The following is a 16,237-nucleotide window of genomic DNA, read 5'->3' as shown; positions in this document are numbered from 1 at the left end:
TAGACGCCTCACTATAGAGCGGAGCGCACACTAGACGCCTCACTATAGAGCGGAGCGCACACTAGACACCTCACTATAGAGCGGAGCGCACACTACACTCCTCACTATAGAGCGGAGCGCACACTAGACTCCTCACTATAGAGCGGAGCGCACACTAGACGCCTCACTATAGAGCGGAGCGCACACTAGACACCTCACTATAGAGCGGAGCGCACACTAGAGGCCTCACTATAGAGCGGAGCGCACACTAGACACCTCACTATAGAGCGGAGCGCACACTAGACACCTCACTATAGAGCGGAGCGCACACTAGACGCCTCACTATAGAGCGGAGCGCACACTAGACGCCTCACTATAGAGCGGAGCGCACACTAGACGCCTCACTATAGAGCGGAGCGCACACTAGACTCCTCACTATAGAGCGGAGCGCACACTAGACGCCTCACTATAGAGCGGAGCGCACACTAGACTCCTCACTATAGAGCGGAGCGCACACTAGACGCCTCACTATAGAGCGGAGCGCACACTAGACTCCTCACTATAGAGCGGAGCGCACACTAGACTCCTCACTATAGAGCGGAGCGCACACTAGACGCCTCACTATAGAGCGGAGCGCACACTAGAGGCCTCACTATAGAGCGGAGCGCACACTAGACACCTCACTATAGAGCGGAGCGCACACTAGACGCCTCACTATAGAGCGGAGCGCACACTAGACGCCTCACTATAGAGCGGAGCGCACACTAGACGCCTCACTATAGAGCGGAGCGCACACTAGACGCCTCACTATAGAGCGGAGCGCACACTAGACGCCTCACTATAGAGCGGAGCGCACACTAGACGCCTCACTACAGAGCGGAGCGCACACTAGACGCCTCACTATAGAGCGGAGCGCACACTAGACGCCTCACTATAGAGCGGAGCGCACACTAGACACCTCACTATAGAGCGGAGCGCACACTAGACGCCTCACTATAGAGCGGAGCGCACACTAGACGCCTCACTATAGAGCGGAGCGCACACTAGACGTCTCACTATAGAGCGGAGCGCACACTAGACGTCTCACTATAGAGCGGAGCGCACACTAGAGGCCTCACTATAGAGCGGAGCGCACACTAGACGCCTCACTACAGAGCGGAGCGCACACTAGACGTCTCACTATAGAGCGGAGCGCACACTAGACGCCTCACTATAGAGCGGAGCGCACACTAGACGCCTCACTATAGAGCGGAGCGCACACTAGACGCCTCACTATAGAGCGGAGCGCACACTAGACGCCTCACTATAGAGCGGAGCGCACACTAGACGCCTCACTATAGAGCGGAGCGCACACTAGACGCCTCACTACAGAGCGGAGCGCACACTAGACGCCTCACTATAGAGCGGAGCGCACACTAGACGCCTCACTATAGAGCGGAGCGCACACTAGACGCCTCACTTTTCACTTCCAGTCAGTACTTGACGTCAGTATACGGCACCGGTCCTGTCCGTCACCTCTGCCTCCTATAAATACTGCGGTCGGGTGAATGTGAAGTGTTGTGAAATATTTTCCTCAGCTGCTATAAGACCCGCCCCCAACCTTCCCCGCGTGACCTAGCACCGAACGTCACGTGGTGCACACTCTTGCTCTCCTGATCTCAAACATGCTCTCCTCGCTGGCTCCGCCCTCTCCCCGCTAGCTCCGCCCTCTCCGCTATGTACACACCTCTTTCTCTACTCCCCGTTATGAGTGCACTTACCTAATAACGTGAAGATTTCATGGAGAGATTTCCCCTCCCTCCGGATCCGCCTCTTTCTTGTTTGCTCCGCCCCCAACTCTGCACGTGGCCCTTGTCTTTAAGTTTTTTAAAAGTTGTGTGGGCGTGGTCATAAGTGATAACAACAGAAAAGGGCGGGCTCACCCAGTGGGCGGTGCAGCTGTGGGCGGAGTGATGGGGGAGGGATTTGCGGAAGCTCGTGTGGGCGGGGCCACCTGTGGAGTTTCGCGCTGTTCTCGGTGTGTCCAGTTTGTCCCGGTAACGGAGGTGAGAACGGAAGGTGGGTGTGAGGTGTGCGGTACCGCGGCCTATAGCCTGCCGGGTGTGCGCTGTGCCCCGGATATACTGCTGTGTAACTGTGCTGTCTGCAGAGCATCTCCCCTATAGCTGTGCACTATCCTCCTGTCTGCAGAACATCTCCCCTATAGCTGTGCACTATCCTCCTGTCTGCAGAGCATCTCCCCTATAGCTGTGTACTATCCTCCTGTCTGCAGAGCATCTCCCCTATAGCTGTATACTATCCTCCTGTCTGCAGAGCATCTCCCCTATAGCTGTATACTATCCTCCTGTCTGCAGAACATCTCCCCTATAGCTGTGCACTATCCTCCTGTCTGCAGAACATCTCCTCTATAGCTGTGCACTATCCTCCTGTCTGCAGAACATCTCCCCTATAGCTGTGTACTATCCTCCTGTCTGCAGAGCGTCTCCCCTATAGCTGTGCACTATCCTCCTGTCTGCAGAGCATCTCCCCTATAGCTGTGTACTATCCTCCTGTCTGCAGAACATCTCCTCTATAGCTGTGCACTATCCTCCTGTCTGCAGAGCGTCTCCCCTATAGCTGTGCACTATCCTCCTGTCTGCAGAACATCTCCCCTATAGCTGTGTACTATCCTCCTGTCTGCAGAGCATCTCCCCTATAGCTGTGCACTATCCTCCTGTCTGCAGAGCGTCTCCCCTATAGCTGTGCACTATCCTCCTGTCTGCAGAGCGTCTCCCCTATAGCTGTGCACTATCCTCCTGTCTGCAGAACATCTCCCCTATAGCTGTGCACTATCCTCCTGTCTGCAGAACATCTCCCCTATAGCTGTGTACTATCCTCCTGTCTGCAGAACATCTCCCCTGTAGCTGTGTACTATCCTCCTGTCTGCAGAACATCTCCCCTATAGCTGTGTACTATCCTCCTGTCTGCAGAGCATCTCCCCTATAGCTGTGCACTATCCTCCTGTCTGCAGAACATCTCCCCTATAGCTGTGCACTATCCTCCTGTCTGCAGAGCGTCTCCCCTATAGCTGTGCACTATCCTCCTGTCTGCAGAACATCTCCCCTATAGCTGTGCACTATCCTCCTGTCTGCAGAACATCTCCTCTATAGCTGTATACTATCCTCCTGTCTGCAGAACATCTCCCCTATAGCTGTGCACTATCCTCCTGTCTGCAGAGCGTCTCCCCTATAGCTGTGCACTATCCTCCTGTCTGCAGAACATCTCCTCTATAGCTGTATACTATCCTCCTGTCTGCAGAGCATCTCCCCTATAGCTGTGTACTATCCTCCTGTCTGCAGAACATCTCCCCTATAGCTGTGCACTATCCTCCTGTCTGCAGAGCGTCTCCCCTATAGCTGTGCACTATCCTCCTGTCTGCAGAACATCTCCCCTATAGCTGTGCACTATCCTCCTGTCTGCAGAACATCTCCCCTATAGCTGTGTACTATCCTCCTGTCTGCAGAACATCTCCCCTATAGCTGTGTACTATCCTCCTGTCTGCAGAGCATCTCCCCTATAGCTGTATACTATCCTCCTGTCTGCAGAACATCTCCCCTATAGCTGTGCACTATCCTCCTGTCTGCAGAACATCTCCCCTATAGCTGTGCACTATCCTCCTGTCTGCAGAACATCTCCCCTATAGCTGTGCACTATCCTCCTGTCTGCAGAACATCTCCCCTATAGCTGTGTACTATCCTCCTGTCTGCAGAACATCTCCCCTATAGCTGTGTACTATCCTCCTGTCTGCAGAACATCTCCTCTATAGCTGTGCACTATCCTCCTGTCTGCAGAACATCTCCCCTATAGCTGTGTACTATCCTCCTGTCTGCAGAGCATCTCCCCTATAGCTGTGCACTATCCTCCTGTCTGCAGAACATCTCCCCTATAGCTGTGTACTGTCCTCCTGTCTGCAGAACATCTCCCCTATAGCTGTGTACTATCCTCCTGTCTGCAGAACATCTCCCCTATAGCTGTGTACTATCCTCCTGTCTGCAGAACATCTCCCCTATAGCTGTGTACTGTCCTCCTGTCTGCAGAACATCTCCCCTATAGCTGTGCACTATCCTCCTGTCTGCAGATCATCTCCCCTATAGCTGTGTACTATCCTCCTGTCTGCAGAACATCTCCCCTATAGCTGTGTACTATCCTCCTGTCTGCAGAACATCTCCTCTATAGCTGTGCACTATCCTCCTGTCTGCAGAGCATCTCCCCTATAGCTGTGCACTATCCTCCTGTCTGCAGAACATCTCCCCTATAGCTGTGTACTATCCTCCTGTCTGCAGAACATCTCCCCTATAGCTGTGTACTATCCTCCTGTCTGCAGAACATCTCCCCTATAGCTGTGCACTATCCTCCTGTCTGCAGAACATCTCCCCTATAGCTGTGTACTATCCTCCTGTCTGCAGAACATCTCCCCTATAGCTGTGCACTATCCTCCTGTCTGCAGAACGTCTCCCCTATAGCTGTGCACTATCCTCCTGTCTGCAGATCGTCTCCCCTATAGCTGTGCACTATCCTCCTGTCTGCAGAACATCTCCCCTATAGCTGTGCACTATCCTCCTGTCTGCAGAGCATCTCCCCTATAGCTGTGCACTATCCTCCTGTCTGCAGAACATCTCCCCTATAGCTGTGTACTATCCTCCTGTCTGCAGAACATCTCCTCTATAGCTGTGTACTATCCTCCTGTCTGCAGAGCATCTCCCCTATAGCTGTGTACTATCCTCCTGTCTGCAGAACATCTCCTCTATAGCTGTGTACTATCCTCCTGTCTGCAGAACATCTCCCCTATAGCTGTGCACTATCCTCCTGTCTGCAGAACATCTCCCCTATAGCTGTGTACTATCCTCCTGTCTGCAGAACATCTCCTCTATAGCTGTGTACTATCCTCCTGTCTGCAGAACATCTCCCCTATAGCTGTGCACTATCCTCCTGTCTGCAGAACATCTCCCCTATAGCTGTGCACTATCCTCCTGTCTGCAGAACATCTCCCCTATAGCTGTGTACTATCCTCCTGTCTGCAGAACATCTCCCCTATAGCTGTGTACTATCCTCCTGTCTGCAGAACATCTCCCCTATAGCTGTGTACTATCCTCCTGTCTGCAGAACATCTCCCCTATAGCTGTGTACTATCCTCCAGTCTGCAGAACATCTCCCCTATAGCTGTGTACTATCCTCCTGTCTGCAGAACATCTCCCCTATAGCTGTGTACTATCCTCCTGTCTGCAGAACATCTCCTCTATAGCTGTGTAACTGTGCTGTCTGCAGAGCATCTCCCCTATAGCTGTGCACTATCTTCCTGTCTGCAGAACATATCCCCTATAGCTGTGCACTATCCTCCTGTCTGCAGAACATCTCCCCTATAGCTGTGTACTATCCTCCTGTCTGCAGAGCATCTCCCCTATAGCTGTGCACTATCCTCCTGTCTGCAGAACATCTCCCCTATAGCTGTGTACTATCCTCCTGTCTGCAGAACATCTCCCCTATAGCTGTGTAACTGTGCTGTCTGCAGAGCATCTCCCCTATAGCTGTGCACTATCCTCCTGTCTGCAGATCATCTCCTCTATAGCTGTGCACTATCCTCCTGTCTGCAGAACGTCTCCCCTATAGCTGTGCACTATCTTCCTGTCTGCAGAACATATCCCCTATAGCTGTGCACTATCCTCCTGTCTGCAGAACATCTCCCCTATAGCTGTGTACTATCCTCCTGTCTGCAGAACATCTCCCCTATAGCTGTGTACTATCCTCCTGTCTGAAGAACATCTCCCCTATAGCTGTGTAACTGTGCTGTCTGCAGAGCATCTCCCCTATAGCTGTGCACTATCCTCCTGTCTGCAGATCATCTCCTCTATAGCTGTGCACTATCCTCCTGTCTGCAGAACGTCTCCCCTATAGCTGTGCACTATCCTCCTGTCTGCAGAACATCTCCCCTATAGCTGTGTACTATCCTCCTGTCTGCAGAACATCTCCTCTATAGCTGTGCACTATCCTCCTGTCTGCAGAACATCTCCCCTATATCTGTGTACTATCCTCCTGTCTGCAGAACATCTCCCCTATAGCTGTGCACTATCCTCCTGTCTGCAGAGCATCTCACCTATAGCTGTGTACTATCCTCCTGTCTGCAGAACATCTCCCCTATAGCTGTGTACTATCCTGTCTGCAGAGCATCTCCCCTATATATGTGTACTATCCTCCTGTCTGCAGAACATCTCCCCTATAGCTGTGTACTATCCTCCTGTCTGCAGAACATCTCCTCTATAGCTGTGCACTATCCTCCTGTCTGCAGAACATCTCCCCTATAGCTGTGTACTATCCTCCTGTCTGCAGAACATCTCCTCTATAGCTGTGCACTATCCTCCTGTCTGCAGAGCATCTCACCTATAGCTGTGTACTATCCTCCTGTCTGCAGAACATCTCCCCTATAGCTGTGTACTATCCTGTCTGCAGAGCATCTCCCCTATATATGTGTACTATCCTCCTGTCTGCAGAACATCTCCCCTATAGCTGTGTACTATCCTCCTGTCTGCAGAACATCTCCTCTATAGCTGTGCACTATCCTCCTGTCTGCAGAACATCTCCCCTATAGCTGTGCACTATCCTCCTGTCTGCAGAGCATCTCCCCTATAGCTGTGTACTATCCTCCTGTCTGCAGAACATCTCCTCTATAGCTGTGTACTATCCTCCTGTCTGCAGAACATCTCCTCTATAGCTGTGTACTATCCTCCTGTCTGCAGAACATCTCCTCTATAGCTGTGTACTATCCTCCTGTCTGCAGAACATCTCCTCTATAGCTGTGTACTATCCTCCTGTCTGCAGAACATCTCCTCTATAGCTGTGTACTATCCTCCTGTCTGCAGAACATCTCCTCTATAGCTGTGTACTATCCTCCTGTCTGCAGAACATCTCCCCTATAGCTGTGCACTATCCTCCTGTCTGCAGAACATCTCCCCTATAGCTGTGTACTATCCTCCTGTCTGCAGAACATCTCCTCTATAGCTGTGTACTATCCTCCTGTCTGCAGAACATCTCCCCTATAGCTGTGTACTATCCTCCTGTCTGCAGAACGTCTCCCCTATAGCTGTGTAACTGTGCTGTCTGCAGAGCATCTCCCCTATAGCTGTGCACTATCCTCCTGTCTGCAGAGCATCTCCCCTATAGCTGTGCACTATCCTCCTGTCTGCAGAACATCTCCCCTATAGCTGTGCACTATCCTCCTGTCTGCAGAACATCTCCCCTATAGCTGTGCACTATCCTCCTGTCTGCAGAACATCTCCCCTATAGCTGTGTACTATCCTCCTGTCTGCAGAGCGTCTCCCCTATAGCTGTGTAACTGTGCTGTCTGCAGAGCATCTCCCCTATAGCTGTGCACTATCCTCCTGTCTGCAGAACATCTCCCCTGTAGCTGTGCACTATCCTCCTGTCTGCAGAGCATCTCCCCTATAGCTGTGTACTATCCTCCTGTCTGCAGAACATCTCCCCTATAGCTGTGTACTATCCTCCTGTCTGCAGATCATCTCCCCTATAGCTGTGTACTATCCTCCTGTCTGCAGAACATCTCCCCTATATCTGTGTACTATCCTCCTGTCTGCAGAGCATCTCCCCTATAGCTGTGTACTATCCTCCTGTCTGCAGAACATCTCCTCTATAGCTGTGTACTATCCTCCTGTCTGCAGAGCATCTCCCCTATAGCTGTGTACTATCCTCCTGTCTGCAGATCATCTCCTCTATAGCTGTGTACTATCCTCCTGTCTGCAGAACATCTCCCCTATAGCTGTGCACTATCCTCCTGTCTGCAGAACATCTCCCCTATAGCTGTGCACTATCCTCCTGTCTGCAGAACATCTCCTCTATAGCTGTGTACTATCCTCCTGTCTGCAGAACATCTCCCCTATAGCTGTGTACTATCCTCCTGTCTGCAGAACATCTCCCCTATAGCTGTGCACTATCCTCCTGTCTGCAGAACATCTCCTCTATAGCTGTGTACTGTCCTCCTGTCTGCAGAACATCTCCCCTATAGCTGTGCACTATCCTCCTGTCTGCAGATCATCTCCCCTATAGCTGTGCACTATCCTCCTGTCTGCAGAACATCTCCCCTATAGCTGTGCACTATCCTCCTGTCTGCAGAACGTCTCCCCTATAGCTGTGCACTATCCTCCTGTCTGCAGATCATCTCCCCTATATCTGTGTACTATCCTCCTGTCTGCAGAACATCTCCCCTATAGCTGTGTACTATCCTCCTGTCTGCAGAACATCTTCCCTATAGCTGTGTACTATCCTCCTGTCTGCAGAACATCTCCCCTATAGCTGTGCACTATCCTCCTGTCTGCAGAACATCTCCCCTATAGCTGTGCACTATCCTCCTGTCTGCAGAACATCTCCCCTATAGCTGTGCACTATCCTCCTGTCTGCAGAACATCTCCTCTATAGCTGTGTACTATCCTCCTGTCTGCAGAACATCTCCTCTATAGCTGTGTACTATCCTCCTGTCTGCAGAACATCTCCCCTATAGCTGTGTACTATCCTCCTGTCTGCAGAGCGTCTCCCCTATAGCTGTGTAACTGTGCTGTCTGCAGAGCATCTCCCCTATAGCTGTGCACTATCCTCCTGTCTGCAGAACATCTCCCCTATAGCTGTGTACTATCCTCCTGTCTGCAGAACGTCTCCCCTATAGCTGTGTAACTGTGCTGTCTGCAGAACATCTCCCCTATAGCTGTGCACTATCCTCCTGTCTGCAGAGCATCTCCCCTATAGCTGTGCACTATCCTCCTGTCTGCAGAACATCTCCCCTATAGCTGTGCACTATCCTCCTGTCTGCAGAACATCTCCCCTATAGCTGTGCACTATCCTCCTGTCTGCAGAACATCTCCCCTATAGCTGTGTACTATCCTCCTGTCTGCAGAGCGTCTCCCCTATAGCTGTGTAACTGTGCTGTCTGCAGAGCATCTCCCCTATAGCTGTGCACTATCCTCCTGTCTGCAGAACATCTCCCCTGTAGCTGTGCACTATCCTCCTGTCTGCAGAGCATCTCCCCTATAGCTGTGTACTATCCTCCTGTCTGCAGAACATCTCCCCTATAGCTGTGTACTATCCTCCTGTCTGCAGATCATCTCCCCTATAGCTGTGTACTATCCTCCTGTCTGCAGAACATCTCCCCTATATCTGTGTACTATCCTCCTGTCTGCAGAGCATCTCCCCTATAGCTGTGTACTATCCTCCTGTCTGCAGAACATCTCCTCTATAGCTGTGTACTATCCTCCTGTCTGCAGAGCATCTCCCCTATAGCTGTGTACTATCCTCCTGTCTGCAGATCATCTCCTCTATAGCTGTGTACTATCCTCCTGTCTGCAGAACATCTCCCCTATAGCTGTGCACTATCCTCCTGTCTGCAGAACATCTCCCCTATAGCTGTGCACTATCCTCCTGTCTGCAGAACATCTCCTCTATAGCTGTGTACTATCCTCCTGTCTGCAGAACATCTCCCCTATAGCTGTGTACTATCCTCCTGTCTGCAGAACATCTCCCCTATAGCTGTGCACTATCCTCCTGTCTGCAGAACATCTCCTCTATAGCTGTGTACTGTCCTCCTGTCTGCAGAACATCTCCCCTATAGCTGTGCACTATCCTCCTGTCTGCAGATCATCTCCCCTATAGCTGTGCACTATCCTCCTGTCTGCAGAACATCTCCCCTATAGCTGTGCACTATCCTCCTGTCTGCAGAACGTCTCCCCTATAGCTGTGCACTATCCTCCTGTCTGCAGATCATCTCCCCTATATCTGTGTACTATCCTCCTGTCTGCAGAACATCTCCCCTATAGCTGTGTACTATCCTCCTGTCTGCAGAACATCTTCCCTATAGCTGTGTACTATCCTCCTGTCTGCAGAACATCTCCCCTATAGCTGTGCACTATCCTCCTGTCTGCAGAACATCTCCCCTATAGCTGTGCACTATCCTCCTGTCTGCAGAACATCTCCCCTATAGCTGTGCACTATCCTCCTGTCTGCAGAACATCTCCTCTATAGCTGTGTACTATCCTCCTGTCTGCAGAACATCTCCTCTATAGCTGTGTACTATCCTCCTGTCTGCAGAACATCTCCCCTATAGCTGTGTACTATCCTCCTGTCTGCAGAGCGTCTCCCCTATAGCTGTGTAACTGTGCTGTCTGCAGAGCATCTCCCCTATAGCTGTGCACTATCCTCCTGTCTGCAGAACATCTCCCCTATAGCTGTGTACTATCCTCCTGTCTGCAGAACATCTCCCCTATATCTGTGTACTATCCTCCTGTCTGCAGAGCATCTCCCCTATAGCTGTGTACTATCCTCCTGTCTGCAGAACATCTCCCCTATAGCTGTGTACTATCCTCCTGTCTGCAGAACATCTCCCCTATAGCTGTGCACTATCCTCCTGTCTGCAGAACATCTCCCCTATGGCTGTGCGCTATCCTCCTGTCTGGAGAGCATCTCCCCTATAGCTGTGTACTATCCTCCTGTCTGCAGAACATCTCCCCTATAGCTGTGTAACTCAGCTGTCTGCAGAACATCTCCCCTATAGCTGTGCACTATCCTCCTGTCTGCAGAACATCTCCCCTATAGCTGTGTGCTATCCTCCTGTCTGCAGAACATCTCCCCTATAGCTGTGTGCTATCCTCCTGTCTGCAGAACATCTCCTCTATAGCTGTGTACTATCCTCCTCTCTGCAGAACATCTCCCCTATATCTGTGTACTATCCTCCTGTCTGCAGAACATCTCCCCTGTAGCTGTGTACTGTCCTCCTGTCTGCAGAACATCTCCCCTATAGCTGTGTACTATCCTCCTGTCTGCAGATCATCTCCCCTATAGCTGTGCACTATCCTCCTGTCTGCAGATCATCTCCCCTATAGCTGTGCACTATCCTCCTGTCTGCAGAACATCTCCCCTATAGCTGTGCACTATCCTCCTGTCTGCAGAACATCTCCCCTATAGCTGTGTACTATCCTCCTGTCTGCAGAGCATCTCCCCTATAGCTGTGTACTATCCTCCTGTCTGCAGAGCATCTCCCCTATAGCTGTGCACTATCCTCCTGTCTGCAGAACACCTCCCCTATAGCTGTGCACTATCCTCCTGTCTGCAGAACATCTCCCCTATAGCTGTGTACTATCCTCCTGTCTGCAGAACATCTCCCCTATAGCTGTGTACTATCCTCCTGTCTGCAGAACATCTCCTCTATAGCTGTGTACTATCCTCCAGTCTGCAGAACATCTCCCCTATAGCTGTGTACTATCCTCCTGTCTGCAGAACATCTACCCTATAGCTGTGTACTGTCCTCCTGTCTGCAGAACATCTCACCTGTAGCTGTGTACTATCCTCCTGTCTGCAGAACATCTCCCCTATAGCTGTGTACTATCCTCCTGTCTGCAGAACATCTCCCCTGTAGCTGTGTACTAGCCTCCTGTCTGCAGAGCATCTCACCTATAGATGTGTACTGTCCTCCTGTCTGCAGAGCATCTCACCTATAGATGTGTACTGTCCTCCTGTCTGCAGAACATCTCACCTATAGCTGTGTACTGTCCTCCTGTCTGCAGAACATCTCCCCTATAGCTGTGTACTATCCTCCTGTCTGCAGATCATCTCCCCTATAGCTGTGTACTGTCCTCCTGTCTGCAGAACATCTCCCCTATAGCTGTGTACTATCCTCCTGTCTGCAGATCATCTCCCCTATAGCTGTGTACTATCCTCCTGTCTGCAGAGCATCCCCCCTATAGCTGTGTACTATCCTCCTGTCTGCAGAACATCTCCCCTATAGCTGTGTACTGTCCTCCTGTCTGCAGAGCATCTCCTCTATAGCTGTGCACTATCCTCCTGTCTGCAGAACATCTCCCCTATAGCTGTGTACTATCCTCCTGTCTGCAGAACATCTCCCCTATAGCTGTGTACTATCCTCCTGTCTGCAGAGCATCTCCCCTATAGCTGTGTACTATCCTCCTGTCTGCAGAACATCTCCCCTATAGCTGTGTACTATCCTCCTGTCTGCAGAGCATCTCCTCTATAGCTGTGCACTATCCTCCTGTCTGCAGAGCATCTCCTCTATAGCTGTGCACTATCCTCCTGTCTGCAGAACATCTCCCCTATAGCTGTGTACTATCCTCCTGTCTGCAGAACATCTCCCCTATAGCTGTGTACTATCCTCCTGTCTGCAGAACATCTCCCCTATAGCTGTGCACTATCCTCCTGTTTGCAGAACATCTCCTCTATAGCTGTGTACTATCCTCCTGTCTGCAGAACATCTCACCTGTAGCTGTGTACTGTCCTCCTGTCTGCAGAACATCTCACCTGTAGCTGTGCACTATCCTCCTGTTTGCAGAACATCTCCCCTATAGCTGTGCACTATCCTCCTGTCTGCAGAACATCTCCTCTATAGCTGTGTACTATCCTCCTGTCTGCAGAACATCTCACCTGTAGCTGTATACTGTGCTCTTCTGCAGAACGTCGCACGTTCTCGGCAGCACTTTGTGCAGTGTTCTGCTGCAGAGCATTGCTCGGGATCCCAGGACAGGACGCAGCTGGCAGTGAGGGGGTTACCTCCGCCCATCGTCCCTGACATTTGCTCTGGACATTTTTAGTTCCTGACTGTGGGGGACGTGGAGAGCTGCGCAGCATATCACCAGAGAGCGGAGTATTGGGGCTGTCAGTGCTCCGCTCCCTGCGAGAGCTGCAGGTAAGAATCATAGGTGACGTGCATTGTGGGAGCTTGGTGGGCACAGGTGGGGGATCCGAATATGGTGGTCCGGGAATGTTGTGTGCAGATCCCGGAATATCCTGAGGGGCGCAGACGTCCGACATTTGACTGATCCCACAGCGCATCACCCCGGTATAAAGTCTGTGAGGAGATGTACCGTGTAATACTCCTCATACCGGGCTCTGTGGGGAGATGTACCGTGTAATACTCACCATACCGGGCTCTGTGGGGAGATGTACCGTGTAATACTCCTCATACCGGGCTCTGTGGGGAGATGTACCGTGTAATACTCACCATACCGGGCTCTGTGGGGAGATGTACCGTGTAATACTCACCATACCGGGCTCTGTGGGGAGATGTACCGTGTAATACTCACCATACCGGGCTCTGTGGGGAGATGTACCGTGTAATACTCCTCATACCGGGCTCTGTGAGGAGATGTACCGTGTAATACTCCTCATACCGGGCTCTGTGAGGAGATGTACCGTGTAATACTCACCATACCGGGCTCTGTGGGGAGATGTACCGTGTAATACTCCTCATACCGGGCTCTGTGGGGAGATGTACCGTGTAATACTCACCATACCGGGCTCTGTGGGGAGATGTACCGTGTAATACTCACCATACCGGGCTCTGTGGGGAGATGTACCGTGTAATACTCACCATACCGGGCTCTGTGGGGAGATGTACCGTGTAATACTCACCATACCGGGCTCTGTGGGGAGATGTACCGTGTAATACTCACCATACCGGGCTCTGTGGGGAGATGTACCGTGTAATACTCACCATACCGGGCTCTGTGAGGAGATGTACCGTGTAATACTCACCATACCGGGCTCTGTGGGGAGATGTACCGTGTAATACTCCTCATACCGTGCTCTGTGGGGAGATGTACCGTGTAATACTCACCATACCGGGCTCTGTGGGGAGATGTACCGTGTAATACTCCTCATACCGGGCTCTGTGAGGAGATGTACCGTGTAATACTCACCATACCAGGCTCTGTGGGGAGATGTACCGTGTAATACTCACCATACCGGGCTCTGTGGGGAGATGTACCGTGTAATACTCACCATACCGGGCTCTGTGGAGAGATGTACCGTGTAATACTCACCATACCGGGCTCTGTGGGGAGATGTACCGTGTAATACTCCTCATACCGGGCTCTGTGGAGAGACGTACCGTGTAATACTCACCATACCGGGCTCTGTGGGGAGACGTACCGTGTAATACTCACCATACCGGGCTCTGTGGGGAGACGTACCGTGTAATACTCCTCATACCGGGCTGTGTGGGGAGACGTACAGTGTAATACTCCTCATACCGGGCTCTGTGAGGAGATGTACCGTGTAATACTCACCATACCGGGCTCTGTGAGGAGATGTACCGTGTAATACTCACCATACCGGGCTCTGTGGGGAGATGTACCGTGTAATACTCCTCATACCGGGCTCTGTGAGGAGATGTACCGTGTAATACTCCTCATACCGGGCTCTGTGGAGAGACGTACCGTGTAATACTCACCATACCGGGCTCTGTGGGGAGATGTACCGTGTAATACTCCTCATACCGGGCTCTGTGGAGAGATGTACCGTGTAATACTCACCATACCGGGCTCTGTGGGGAGATGTACCGTGTAATACTCCTCATACCGGGCTCTGTGGGGAGATGTACCGTGTAATACTCCTCATACCGGGCTCTGTGGGGAGATGTACCGTGTAATACTCACCATACCGGGCTCTGTGGGGAGATGTACCGTGTAATACTCCTCATACCGGGCTCTGTGAAGAGATGTACCGTGTAATACTCCTTATACCGGGCTCTGTGAGGAGATGTACCGTGTAATACTCCTTATACCGGGCTCTGTGAGGAGATGTACCGTGTAATACTCCTTATACCGGGCTCTGTGAGGAGACGTACCGTGTAATACTCCTTATACCGGGCTCTGTGAGGAGATGTACCGTGTAATACTCCTTATACCGGGCTCTGTGAGGAGATGTACCGTGTAATACTCCTTATACCGGGCTCTGTGGGGAGATGTACCGTGTAATACTCCTTATACCGGGCTCTGTGAGGAGATGTACCGTGTAATACTCCTCATACCGGGCTCTGTGGGGAGATGTACCGTGTAATACTCACCATACCGGGCTCTGTGAGGAGATGTACCGTGTAATACTCACCATACCGGGCTCTGTGGGGAGATGTACCGTGTAATACTCACCATACCGGGCTCTGTGAGGAGATGTATCGTGTAATACTCCTCATACCGGGCTCTGTGAGGAGATGTACCGTGTAATACTCACCATACCGGGCTCTGTGGGGAGATGTACCGTGTAATACTCACCATACCGGGCTCTGTGGAGAGATGTACCGTGTAATACTCACCATACCGGGCTCTGTGAGGAGATGTACCGTGTAATACTCACCATACCGGGCTCTGTGGGGAGATGTACCGTGTAATACTCACCATACCGGGCTCTGTGAGGAGATGTACCGTGTAATACTCACCATACCGGGCTCTGTGGGGAGATGTACCGTGTAATACTCACCATACCTGGCTCTGTGAGGAGATGTACCGTGTAATACTCCTCATACCGGGCTCTGTGGGGAGATGTACCGTGTAATACTCACCATACCTGGCTCTGTGAGGAGATGTACCGTGTAATACTCACCATACCGGGCTCTGTGGGGAGATGTACCGTGTAATACTCACCATACCGGGCTCTGTGAGGAGATGTACCGTGTAATACTCACCATACCGGGCTCTGTGAAGAGATGTACCGTGTAATACTCCTCATACCGGGCTCTGTGGGGAGATGTACCGTGTAATACTCCTCATACCGGGCTCTGTGGGGAGATGTACCGTGTAATACTCCTCATACCGGGCTCTGTGAGGAGATGTACCGTGTAATACTCACCATACCGGGCTCTGTGGGGAGATGTACCGTGTAATACTCACCATACCGGGCTCTGTGAGGAGATGTACCGTGTAATACTCACCATACCGGGCTCTGTGGGGAGATGTACCGTGTAATACTCCTCATACCGGGCTCTGTGAGGAGATGTACCGTGTAATACTCCTCATACCGGGCTCTTTGAGGAGATGTACCGTGTAATACTCCTCATACCGGGCTCTGTGGGGAGATGTACCGTGTAATACTCACCATACCGGGCTCTGTGAGGAGATGTACCGTGGAATACTCATACTGGGCTCTGTGGGGAGATGTACCGTGTAATACTCATACTGGGCTCTGTGGGGAGATGTACCGTGTAATACTCACCATACCGGGCTCTGTGAAGAGATGTACCGTGTAATACTCCTCATACCGGGCTCTGTGAAGAGATGTACCGTGTAATACTCCTCATACCGGGCTCTGTGAGGAGATGTACCGTGTAATACTCCTCATACCGGGCTCTGTGGGGAGATGTACCGTGTAATACTCCTCATACCGGGCTCTGTGAGGAGATGTACCGTGTAATACTCCTCATACCGGGCTCTGTGGGGAGATG

The 16,237-nt window shown here is 51.5% G+C and overlaps 1 protein-coding gene across 1 annotated transcript in view; it reads left to right on the top strand.

Annotated features, from left to right (window-relative positions):
* Positions 1–1,964: 1,964 nt before the first annotated feature.
* Positions 1,965–16,237, top strand: part of LOC138657333 (PC-esterase domain-containing protein 1A-like) — a 37,919-nt gene continuing 23,646 nt past the window's right edge. Inside the window, exon 1 of the mRNA XM_069745067.1 lies at positions 1,965–2,024. The gene's annotated coding sequence lies outside the window, so the exon portion shown is untranslated. The remainder of the gene's footprint in view (positions 2,025–16,237) is intronic.

The sequence above is a fragment of the Ranitomeya imitator genome, chromosome 1, assembly GCF_032444005.1.
Source record: "Ranitomeya imitator isolate aRanImi1 chromosome 1, aRanImi1.pri, whole genome shotgun sequence".
Classification (NCBI taxonomy): domain Eukaryota; kingdom Metazoa; phylum Chordata; class Amphibia; order Anura; family Dendrobatidae; genus Ranitomeya; species Ranitomeya imitator.
Note: the sequence above shows the minus strand (reverse complement) of the source record. Positions and strands in the feature narration are given on the sequence as shown.